Here is a 10618-nt window from a genome sequence, read left to right on the forward strand (position 1 = left end):
CTCCTCCTCCCTCCCCCCTCTCCTCCTCCCCCCCTCCCCTCCCTTCCCCCTTCCCTCCCTCCCCCTTCTTCCCTCCCGTCTCTCCCTCGCCCCTTCTCCCTCCTCCCTCCCTCCCCCCTCTCCCCCTCCCCTCTCCTCCCTCCCTCCCCCTCCCTCTCTCCCTTCCCCCTCATCTCTCTCCTTCCCTCCCTCCTCCTCTCTCCCTCCCTCGCCCCCCCTTTCCCCTCTCCGCTCCCTCCCTCTCCTCTCCCCCTCCTCGTCTCTCTCCCTCCCCTCCTCTCTTCCCTCCTCCCTCCCTCCCTCCCTCTCTCCATCCCTTCCCGTCCCTTCCCTCTCTTCCATCTCTCAGCTGGATCATGATGGGTTGGTGTAGATGCAGTGTTCCATCCGTGCGTAGCTCTGCACCAGCGGCCCCTTCAGGCCCCTCCCCTCCACTGGCCCCTCCGCTCCTGGACCACTGAGTTCACCATCCTGACACACGGAGCTTTTCACACAACAACACACTCACCTGCCCACCAGGTAACACACAGACCTGCAACCAGGTAACACACCACACCTCACCTGATAACACCACACACCTCGCGACCTGCACCAGGTATAACACACCACACCCGTTGCACCATGGTCACGACACACACCTGCCACCAGGGTAACCACACACAACCTCCACCTGCCACCAGGTAACACCACCCACACCTCCACCTGCACCAGGTAACCACACCTCCACCTGACTAACACACACCATAATAATGATTCCTGTCTCTCTCGTCTGATATACCTAGCGGACCGTGATCCGCAACGGCCTCCAGCTTGGCCAATCAGAGGCTGGTGTGTTGTCCTGGAGTTTGTGTTATCTGGGCAGGAGACAGATTGGAGTGGTCACTGAGTAGAGTCTTCCCTCTGAGAGCTGAACTCTTCATCAAGGAGGAGACAGATTGGAGGTGGTAGCTGAGTTAGATCCTTCCCTGCTGATAGACTGAACTCTTCATCAAGGGAGACAGATTGGAGGTGGTACTGAGTAGAGACTGACCTGCTTCTCAAGGGAGGAGACAGATTGGAGTTCGGTACTGAGTAGAGACCTGGACCTCTTCATCAAGGAGGAGACAGATTGGAGGTGGTAACTGAGTAGAGACGGGACCTCTTCATCAAGCGAGGAGACAGACTTTGGAGTGGTACTGAAGTAGGAGACTGACCCTCTTCATCAAGGAGGAAGACAGGATTGGAGGGGACTGAGTAGAGGACTGACCTCTTCATCAGGAAGGAGAACAGATTGGAGGTGGTACTGAGTAGAAGACTGACCTCTTCATCAAGGAGGGAGGGCAGATTGGAGGTGGGTACTGAGTAGAGACTGACCTCTTCATCAAGGAGGAGACAGATTGGAGGTGGTACTGAGTAGAGAACTGACCTCTTCATTCAAGAAGGAGACAGATTGGAGGTGGTACTGAGTAGAGACTGGACCTCTTTTCATCCAAGGGAGAGAGACGATTGGATGTTACTGAGTAAGCAGACTGACCTCTTCATCAAGGAGGAGACAGATTGGAGGTTTGGTACTGAGTAGAGGACTGAACCTCTTCATCAAGGGGAGACAGATTGGAGGTGGTATGGTTAGAGTACTCAGTACCACTGGAGTACTCAGAGTACTGAGTAAGAGAACTGACCTCTTCATCAAGGAGGAGCAGATTGGGAGAGACTGAGGTAGAGACTTGACCTCTTCCATCTAGGAGGGAGGGACACGATTGGGAGGTGTACTGAGGTAAGATCCTTCCCTCTTGAGAGACGACCATCTTCATTCAAGCGAGGAGACAGATTGGAGGTGGTACTGAGTAGATCCTTCCTCTGAGGAACTGACCTCTTCATCAAGGGGAGACAGATTGGAGGGTGGTACTGAGTAGAGCCTGACCCTCTTCGGATCAAGGAGGAGGACAGATTGATCCTTCCCTCTGAGAGACTGAACTCTTCATCGAAGTCTAATCTACTTGTATGTGGGAGTCAAACTCAAGTGTTTTGGCATATTTTGATTTAGCGAATCATACGATTGGTAAGGTGTGGCTCCGAATCAAAGAGCGTGTGGAGTGGGGAGATGATTGGTGAGAAAGCCCGAGTCAAGACTTTGTCTTCGGCATGATTTCTATTGGTTGTGAAGATCACGTTTGAAGTTTTGTTTCACGAGACTTTCCATGGAAGAGGAAAACAGGAAGAAGAAAAGCAGGAAGGACATTATTAAAAGACTCACAACACACCCTTTCTCTCTCTCTTTTCAACACACACACACAGCACAGCACACACACCCTTTCTCCTCTCTGACACCACACACTCACACACACCCTTTCTCTCTTCAAACACACACCCCTTCGTCTCTCTCACACACACACACACCGACAAACCCTTTCTCTTCTGACACACACCACCCCTTCTCTCTTCTCAACACACACACCCACACACACGCCTTTCTCTTCAAAAACCACCACACACGTCACACACACCTTTCTCTCTCTCAAACACACACACACCTAACTGTGATTGTAAAGCCAGCTATTTTATGTGTTTTGAAACCGTGGTTTTACAGCGTGAAGGCTTAATAAAACAGTGTTATTAGTAGGGTTATTAACGGCTTTAATAACATATGTGTAGGGTTATTAACAGGCTTTCAATAAACAGTACTTATGTTAGTAGGGGTTATTAACAGGCTTAATAAAACAGTATGTAGTAGGTTATTAACAGGGTTTAATAAACAGTACTATGTAGTAGTTATTAACAGGGGTTAATAAACAGTACTATGTAGTAGGGTTATTAACAGGGTTAAGTAAACAGTACTATGTAGTGGGTTAACTAAACAGTTAATAAAACGTACTTGTAGTAGGGGTTATTAACAGGGTTAATAACAGTACTATGTAGTAGGGTTACTACAGGGTTAATAAAACCAGTACTATGTAGTAGGGTTTACTAACAGGGTTAATAAACAGTTACTAGTGTAGTAGGTATTAACAGGGTTAATAACAGAGTAGCTTATTGTGAGTAGGGTTATTAACAGTCTTAATAACAGTTACTTGTAGTAGGTTACTAACAGGCTGTACAGCTACTTATGTAGTAGGGTTATTTAACAGGGGTTAATAAACGTACTATGTAAGTAGGGTTAATAACAGGTAATTAAACAGTACTATGTAGTTTAGGTTACTAACAGGGTAATAAACCGTTACTATGTTAGTAGGGTTTACTAACAGGTTAATAAACAGTACTATGTGTATAGGTTTTAACGAAGGTTAATAAACAGTACTATGTCAGTAGGGTTATTAACAGGGTTAATAAACATACTATGTATATAAGGGTTACTACAGGGTGTAATAAACACAGACTATGTAGTAGGTTTACTACAGCGTACATAAACGAGTACTATTGTTAGTAGGGTATTTAACAGGGTTAATTAAACAGTTACTGAGTGAGCAGTGGTTGTTAAAGTACTTTCAAGTAAAATACTTGAAAGTACTACTTAAGTAGTTTTTTGGGTATTTTGTACTTTACTATTTAAGTTTTGACGACTTTTACTTCACTACACTTCCGTAAAGAATTTATGGTAGTCTTTACTTCGTATACATTTTCCCTGGCACTCAAAAAGTACTCGTTTACATTTTGATGGTGTAGCAGAAATGCTCCCAATGTCACCACCTTATCAAGAGAACGTTCCCTACTGCCTCTGATCTTGGTGGACTCACTAAACACATTTTTTTATTTTTTTATTTCACCTTTATTAACCAGGTAGGCTTAGTTTGAGAACAAGTTCTCATTTACAACTGCGACCTGGCCAAGATAAGCAAGGCAGTGTGACACATACACAACACAGAGTTACACATGCGATAAACAAACGTAAGTCAATAACACATGGAAAACAGTCCTTTATATACAGTTTGTGTGCAAATAAGTCAAGGGATAAGGAGTAAGGCAATAAATACAGTGGGGAGAACAGTATTTGATACACTGCCGATTTTGCAGGTTTTCTACTTAAAAGCATGTAGAGGTCTGTTAATGTTATCATAGGTACACTTCAAACTGTGAGAGACGGATCTAAAACAAAAATCCAGAAAATCACATTGTATGATTTTTAAGTAATTATTTGCATTTTATTGCATGACATAAGTATTTGATACATCAGAAAAGGCAGACTTTTATATTTGGTACAGAAACTTTGTTTGCAATTACAGAGATCATACAGTTTCCTGTGAGTTTCTTGACTAGGTATTGACACACTGCAGGCAGGATTGTTTGGCCCACTCCTCCCTACAGATCTTCTCCAGATCCGTTCAGGTTTCGGGGCTGTCGCTGGGCAATACGGGTTTCAGCTCCCTCCAAAGGATTTTCTATTGGGTTCAGGTTCTGGAGGACTGGCTAGGCCACTCCAGGACCTTGAGATGTTCTTTACGGAGCCACTCCTTAGTTTGCCATGGCTGTGTGCTTTCGTGTCGTTGTCATGCTGGAAGGACCCAGGCCACGACCATCTCAATGCTCTTACTGAGGGAAGGAGGTTGTTGGCCAAGATCTCTGCGATACATGGCCCCATCCATCCTCCCCTCAATACTGTGCAGTTCGTCCTGTCCCCTTTGCAGAAAAGCATCCCCAAAGAATGATGTTTTCCAGCCTCCGCATTGCTTCACGGTGGGATGGTGTTCTTGGTTGTACTCATACTTCTTTCTTCCTCCAAACACGGCGAGTGGAGTTAACCAAAAGAGCTCTTATTTTGGTCTCATCAGAACCACATGACCTTCTCCATTTCCTCCTCTTGGATCATTGTCCAGATGGTCATTGGCAAACTTCAGACAGGGCCTGGGAATGCACTGGCTTAAGCAGGGGGCACCTTGCGTGCGCTGCAGGATTTTAATCACATGACCGGGGTGAGTGTGTTACTAATGTTTTCTTGCAGGGATGTGGTCCCAGCTCTATTCAGGTTCCATTGACCATGTCCTGCCGTGTAGTTCTGGGCTGATCCACTCACCTTCCTCATGATCCATTGATGCCCCACGAGGTGAAATCTTGCATGGAGCCCCAGACCGAGGAGGTGAATTGACCGTCATCTTGAACTTCTTTCCATTTTCTAATATTGCGGCCAAACAGTTGTTTCCTTCTCCACCAAGCTGCTTGCCTAAGTTGTTCCTTGTAGCCATCCCAGCCTTGTGCAGGTGCTACAATTTTATCCCTGTGATGTCCTTACACAGCTCTCTGGTCTTGGCCGATGTGGAGAGGTTGGCGAATCTTGTTGTGATTGAGTGTGTGGAAGGTGTCTTTTATACAGGTAACGAGTTCAAAAACAGGTGCAGTTAATTACAGGTTAATGAGTGGAGAACAGGAGGGCTTCTTAAAGAAAACTAAACAGGTCTGTGAGAGCCGGGATTCTTTACTGGTTGGTAGGTGTTCAAATAACTTTATGTCATGCAATTTAAATGCAAATTAATTATTTAAAAAATCATACAATGTGAATTTTCTTGGATTTTTTTTAGATTCCTGTCTCTCACAGTTTGAAGTGTAACCTATGATAACAATTACAGACTCTACCATGCTTTGTAAAGTAGGAAAAACCTGGCGAAATCGGCAGTGCTATCAAATTACTTGTTCTCCCCCACTGTAGGCCATAGTGGCGAAATAATTACAATTTAGTCAATTAAACACTGGAGTGGTAGATGTGCAGGGAAGATGAATGTGCAGTAGAATATTGGGGTGCAAAGGAGCAAAAAAATAAATAACAATATGGGGATGAGTTAGGTTGGATGGGCTAGTTACAGAGTGGGCTATGTACAGGATGCGGATCTGTGATGCTGCTCGGACAGCTGGTGCTTTAAAGTTAGTGAGGGAGATATGAGTCTCCAGCTTCGTGTGATTTTTGCAGTTCGTTCCAGTCATTGGCAGCAGAGAACTGGAAAGGAAAGGCGGCCAAAAGGAAGGATTGGTTTTGGGGGTGACCAGAGAGATATACCTGCTGGAGCGCGTGCTACGAGTGGGTGCTGCTATGGTGACCAGTGAGCTGAGATAAGGCTTGGCTTTACCTAGTAAAGACTTCTAGATGATCTGGAGCCAGTGGGTTTAGGGAGGAGTATGAAGCGAGGGCCAGCCAACGAGAGCGTACAGGTCGCAGTGGTGGGTAGTATATGGGGCTTTGGTGACTAAACGGATGGCACTGTGATAGACTGCATCCAATTTGCTGAGTAGGGTGTTGGAGGCTATTTTATAGATGACATCACCGAAGTCAATGATCAGTAGAATAGTCAGATTTATGAGGGTATGTTTGGCAGCATGAGTGAAGGAGGCTTTATAGCGAAATAGGAAGCCGATTCTAGATTTCATTTTGGATTGGAGCTGCTTAATGTGAGTCTGGAAGTAGAGTTTACAGTCTAACCAGACAACTAGGTATTTATAGTTGTCCACATATTCTAAGTCAGAACCGTCCAGAGTAGTGATGCTAGACGGGCGGTCAGGTGCAGGCAGCGAACGGTTGAAGAGCATGGATTTAGTTTAACTTGCATTTAAGAGCAGTTGGAGGCCACGGAAGGAGAGTTGTATGGCATTGAAGCTCGTCTGGAGGTTAGTTAAAACACAGTGTCCAAAGAAGGGCCAGAAGTATACAGAATGGTATCGTCTGCGTAGAGGTGGATCAGAGACTCAACAGCAGCAAGAGCGACATCATTGATGTATACAGAGAAAAGAGTCGGCCCGAGAATTGAACCCTGTGGCACCCCCATAGAGACTGCCAGAAGTCCGGACAACATGCTTAGTTTGTAAATTATGTCTGAGTGTTGTAGTGTGCCCCTGGCTATCCGTAAATAATAAAATGTTGCCATCTGCTTAATATAAGATATTATAAATGATTTATACTTTCACTTTATTTACATTTTAGCAGATGTTCTTATCCAGAGGGACTGTCAGTGGTGAGCATTATCATACTGGTCCCCCGTGTTGATAGAACCCACAACACAAGGTGCCATGCTCTACCACCTGACCCCAAGGTGCCATGCTGTACCACCTGACCCCAAGGTGCCATGCTCTACCACCTGATCACCACACCCATAATTTTACACCACCCTAATGTTAAACACACCCTAATGTTAACACACCCCATAATGTTAACCCACCCATAATGTTAAACACCACCCCCATAATGTTAACACACCCAAATGTAAACCCCATCATGTTAACACCAACCCATAATGTTAAACACCACCCCATAGTTGAAACAATACCCCATAATGTCTAAAACACACCCATAATGTTAACCCCACACCCCATAATGTTAAACCCCCACCCTAAATGTTAAACCACCACCCCATAATGTTAAACACCACCGTAATGTAAACACCCCATAATGTAAACACCACGCCCATAATGTTTAAACACACCCATAATGTAAAACCACCGCATAAGTTAAACACCCACATAATGAAACACACCCATGTAATACACCCCATATGTTAAACACACCCATAGCTGTTAAACACCACCCATAATGTAACAACACCACCCCATATGTTAAACAACACCACCCCAAATGTTAAACAATCCCCATAATGTTAACAACCCCCATACTGTTAAACCCCACCCATAATGATTAACCCCACCCCCATAATGTTAACACCACCCCATATGTTAAAACACCACCCCAAATGGTAAAACACCACCCCATAATGTTAAACAACACCCCATAATGGAACACCACCAACATAATGTTAAAACACCACCCACATAATGTTAAACACCACCCGATAATTTAAACCCAACACCCCATAATGTTAAACATACCCCATGATGTTAAATCACCACCCCATAATGTTGAAAACACCACCCCATTAATGTTAAACACCACCCCATAATGCTAAACACCAGCCCCATAAGTTAAAACACCAACCCCGTAATTGTTAAACCCCACCCCATAATGTTAAACAGATTACCCCCATCTAATGTTAAAACACCACCCCATAATGTTAACACCACCATAATGTTAACACCACCCCATAACTGTTAAAACCACCCCATTAATGTTAACACCACCCGTAATGTTAAACACACCCCAAATGTTAAAAAACACCCCGTAATGTTAAACCACCCACCCCATAATGTTAAACACCACCCCATAATGTTAAACACCGCCCCGAATGTAAAACCCACCCCGTAATGTTAAACACCACCCCATAATGGTAAACACCACCCATAATGTTAACACCCACCCATAGTTAAAACACACCCACATAATGTTACAAAACCCCATCTAATGTTAAACACCCACCCCGAATGTTAAACCCCACGCCATCAATTCGTAACAATACCCCATAAGTTAAACACCACCCTAATGTTGAACACCACCCCATAAATTTAACACCACCCCATAATTGTTAAAACACCACCCCATAATGTTAAACACCACCCCTAATGTTAAAACACCAACCCATATGCTTAAACAACAACCCCGTTAATGTAAACACCCACCCCATAATGTAAACACCACCCAAAGTTAAACACCGCCCATAATGTAAAACACCACCCGTAATGTAACACCAAACCCCATAAATGTTAAACACCACCCCATCATGTTAACACCACCCCATAATTGTTAAACAGCCACCCATCAATGTTAAACCACCACCCCATATTTAAAACACCCCAAATGTTTACACCACCCGTAATGCTTAACACCACCCCGTAATGTTAAACACCACCCGTAATGTTAAACAATTACCCCATAATGTTATACACCCCATAATGTTAAACAACACTACCCCATACATGTTAACACCACCCATATGTAACACACCCCAATGTTTAAACCAACACCCCATAATGTTAAACACACCCCATTAATGTTCAAACACACCCCATAATGTTAAAACACCACCACCAGAACTGTTAAACACCACCCCATCCTGTTAAACACACCCCATTCATGTAAACACCCCCCATAATGTTGAAACACCCCATTAATTTAAACAATACCCCATAATGTTAAAACACAACCCCATAAGTTAAACACCACCCCATAATGTAAACAACACCCATAATTAGAACCACCACCCCATAATGTTAAACACCCAACCCATTAATGTTTAAAACACCCCATAATGTTAAACACCACCCATCATGCTAAACACACCCCATAATGTTAAAACACCACCCCATCATGTTAAACACCACCATAATGTTAAACAACCACCCCATCATGTTAAACAACCACCCCATAATGTTAAACACCACCCCATATGTTAAACAATACCCCATATGTTAAACAAATACCCCATAATGTTAAACACCCCATAATGTAAACACCCCATAATGTTAAACACCGCCCCATAATTTAACCACCCACCCCATAATGTTAAACACCCAACCCCATAATTTAACACCACCCCATAATGTAAACAACCACCCGTACATGTAAAAACACCACCCCGTAATGCTTAAACACCAACCCCATTAATTTAAACACCACCCATAATGGTAACACGCCCCATAATGTTAAAACACCATCCCTATGTTTAAACACCCCTAATGTAAAAACCAAACCCATATTGTTAAACACCACCATAATGTTAAAACACCCTAAATGTTAACACCACCCCATAATTTAACACCACCCCCATAATTTAAACCACACCCCATAATGTTAAACACCACCCATAATGTTAAACACCCCATAATGTTAAACGACCACCCCAATATGTTAACACCCAAATGTTTAAACACCACCCCATAATGATTACACACACCCAATAATGTGAACAACCACCCCATAATTGACACCACCCCATAATGTTTAAACCACCACCCCTAATTGTTAAACACCCACCCCATAATGTGAACAACCACCCACAAAATGTTCTAACACCACTCCCATAATGTTGAACCCAACCCCCATAATGTTAAACCCCACCCCAATAATGTAAACTCCACCCCATAATGTTAAACCCACCCCTTAATGTTAAACACCACCCCATAATAGTTAAACACCACCCCGTAATTTAAACACCCACCCCGTAATGTTAAACACCACCCCATAATCTTAAACACCACCCCGTATGTTAAACACCACCCATAATGTAACACCACCCCATAAGTTTAAACACCACCCATTACTGTTAAACACACCCCATAATGTTAAACACACCCCATACTGTTAAACACCACCCCATAATGGTTAACACCACCCCATTAATGTTAAAAACCCCAAATGTTAAACACCACCCCATAATGTTAACACCACCCCATACTTGTTAAACACCACCCATAATGTTAAACACCCCATAATGTAAACACCACCCCATAAGTTAAACACCACCCCATAATTGTTTAAAACCCACCCCATAATGTTAACACCACCCCGTAATGTTAAACACCACCCCATAAATGTTAAACTACACCCCATAATGTTAACACAGCCCCATAATGTAAAACACCAACCCCATAATGTTAAAACAATACCCCATAAATTTAAACACCACCCCATAATGTTAAAACACCACCCCATTAATGTATAAACACCACCCTCCATAATGTTAACAACCACCCCGTAATCTGTTAACAACCAACCCATAAATGTTAAACACCCCCATCATGTGACACACCCCATCATGTTAAACACCACCCCATAATG

General features: G+C 43.7%; 2 long non-coding RNA genes across 4 annotated transcripts; one reads left to right on the forward strand and one right to left on the reverse strand.

Annotated features, from left to right (window-relative positions):
- The first annotated feature begins 863 nt into the window (after positions 1-863).
- LOC139026761 (uncharacterized) lies at positions 864-1114 on the forward strand. The gene is made up of 2 exons (XR_011478691.1): positions 864-941; positions 1009-1114. It is a non-coding gene; the product is annotated as an uncharacterized lncRNA (long non-coding RNA).
- LOC139026760 (uncharacterized) lies at positions 908-1560 on the reverse strand. Of its 3 annotated transcripts, XR_011478689.1 has the most exons (4): positions 1510-1560; positions 1339-1400; positions 1086-1121; positions 969-1030 (listed from the first exon to the last, which is right to left on the reverse strand). It is a non-coding gene; the product is annotated as an uncharacterized lncRNA (long non-coding RNA). The 3 variants fall into 3 exon arrangements; XR_011478690.1 differs by lacking the exons at positions 969-1030; positions 1510-1560 and adding an exon at positions 908-948 and having other exon boundaries at positions 1069-1121; positions 1339-1445; XR_011478688.1 differs by lacking the exon at positions 1510-1560 and having other exon boundaries at positions 1339-1445.
- Positions 1561-10618: the final 9058 nt, after the last annotated feature.

This window comes from Salvelinus sp. IW2-2015, unplaced genomic scaffold (genome assembly GCF_002910315.2).
Source record: "Salvelinus sp. IW2-2015 unplaced genomic scaffold, ASM291031v2 Un_scaffold5714, whole genome shotgun sequence".
In the NCBI taxonomy this organism is placed as follows: Eukaryota; Metazoa; Chordata; class Actinopteri; order Salmoniformes; family Salmonidae; genus Salvelinus; species Salvelinus sp. IW2-2015.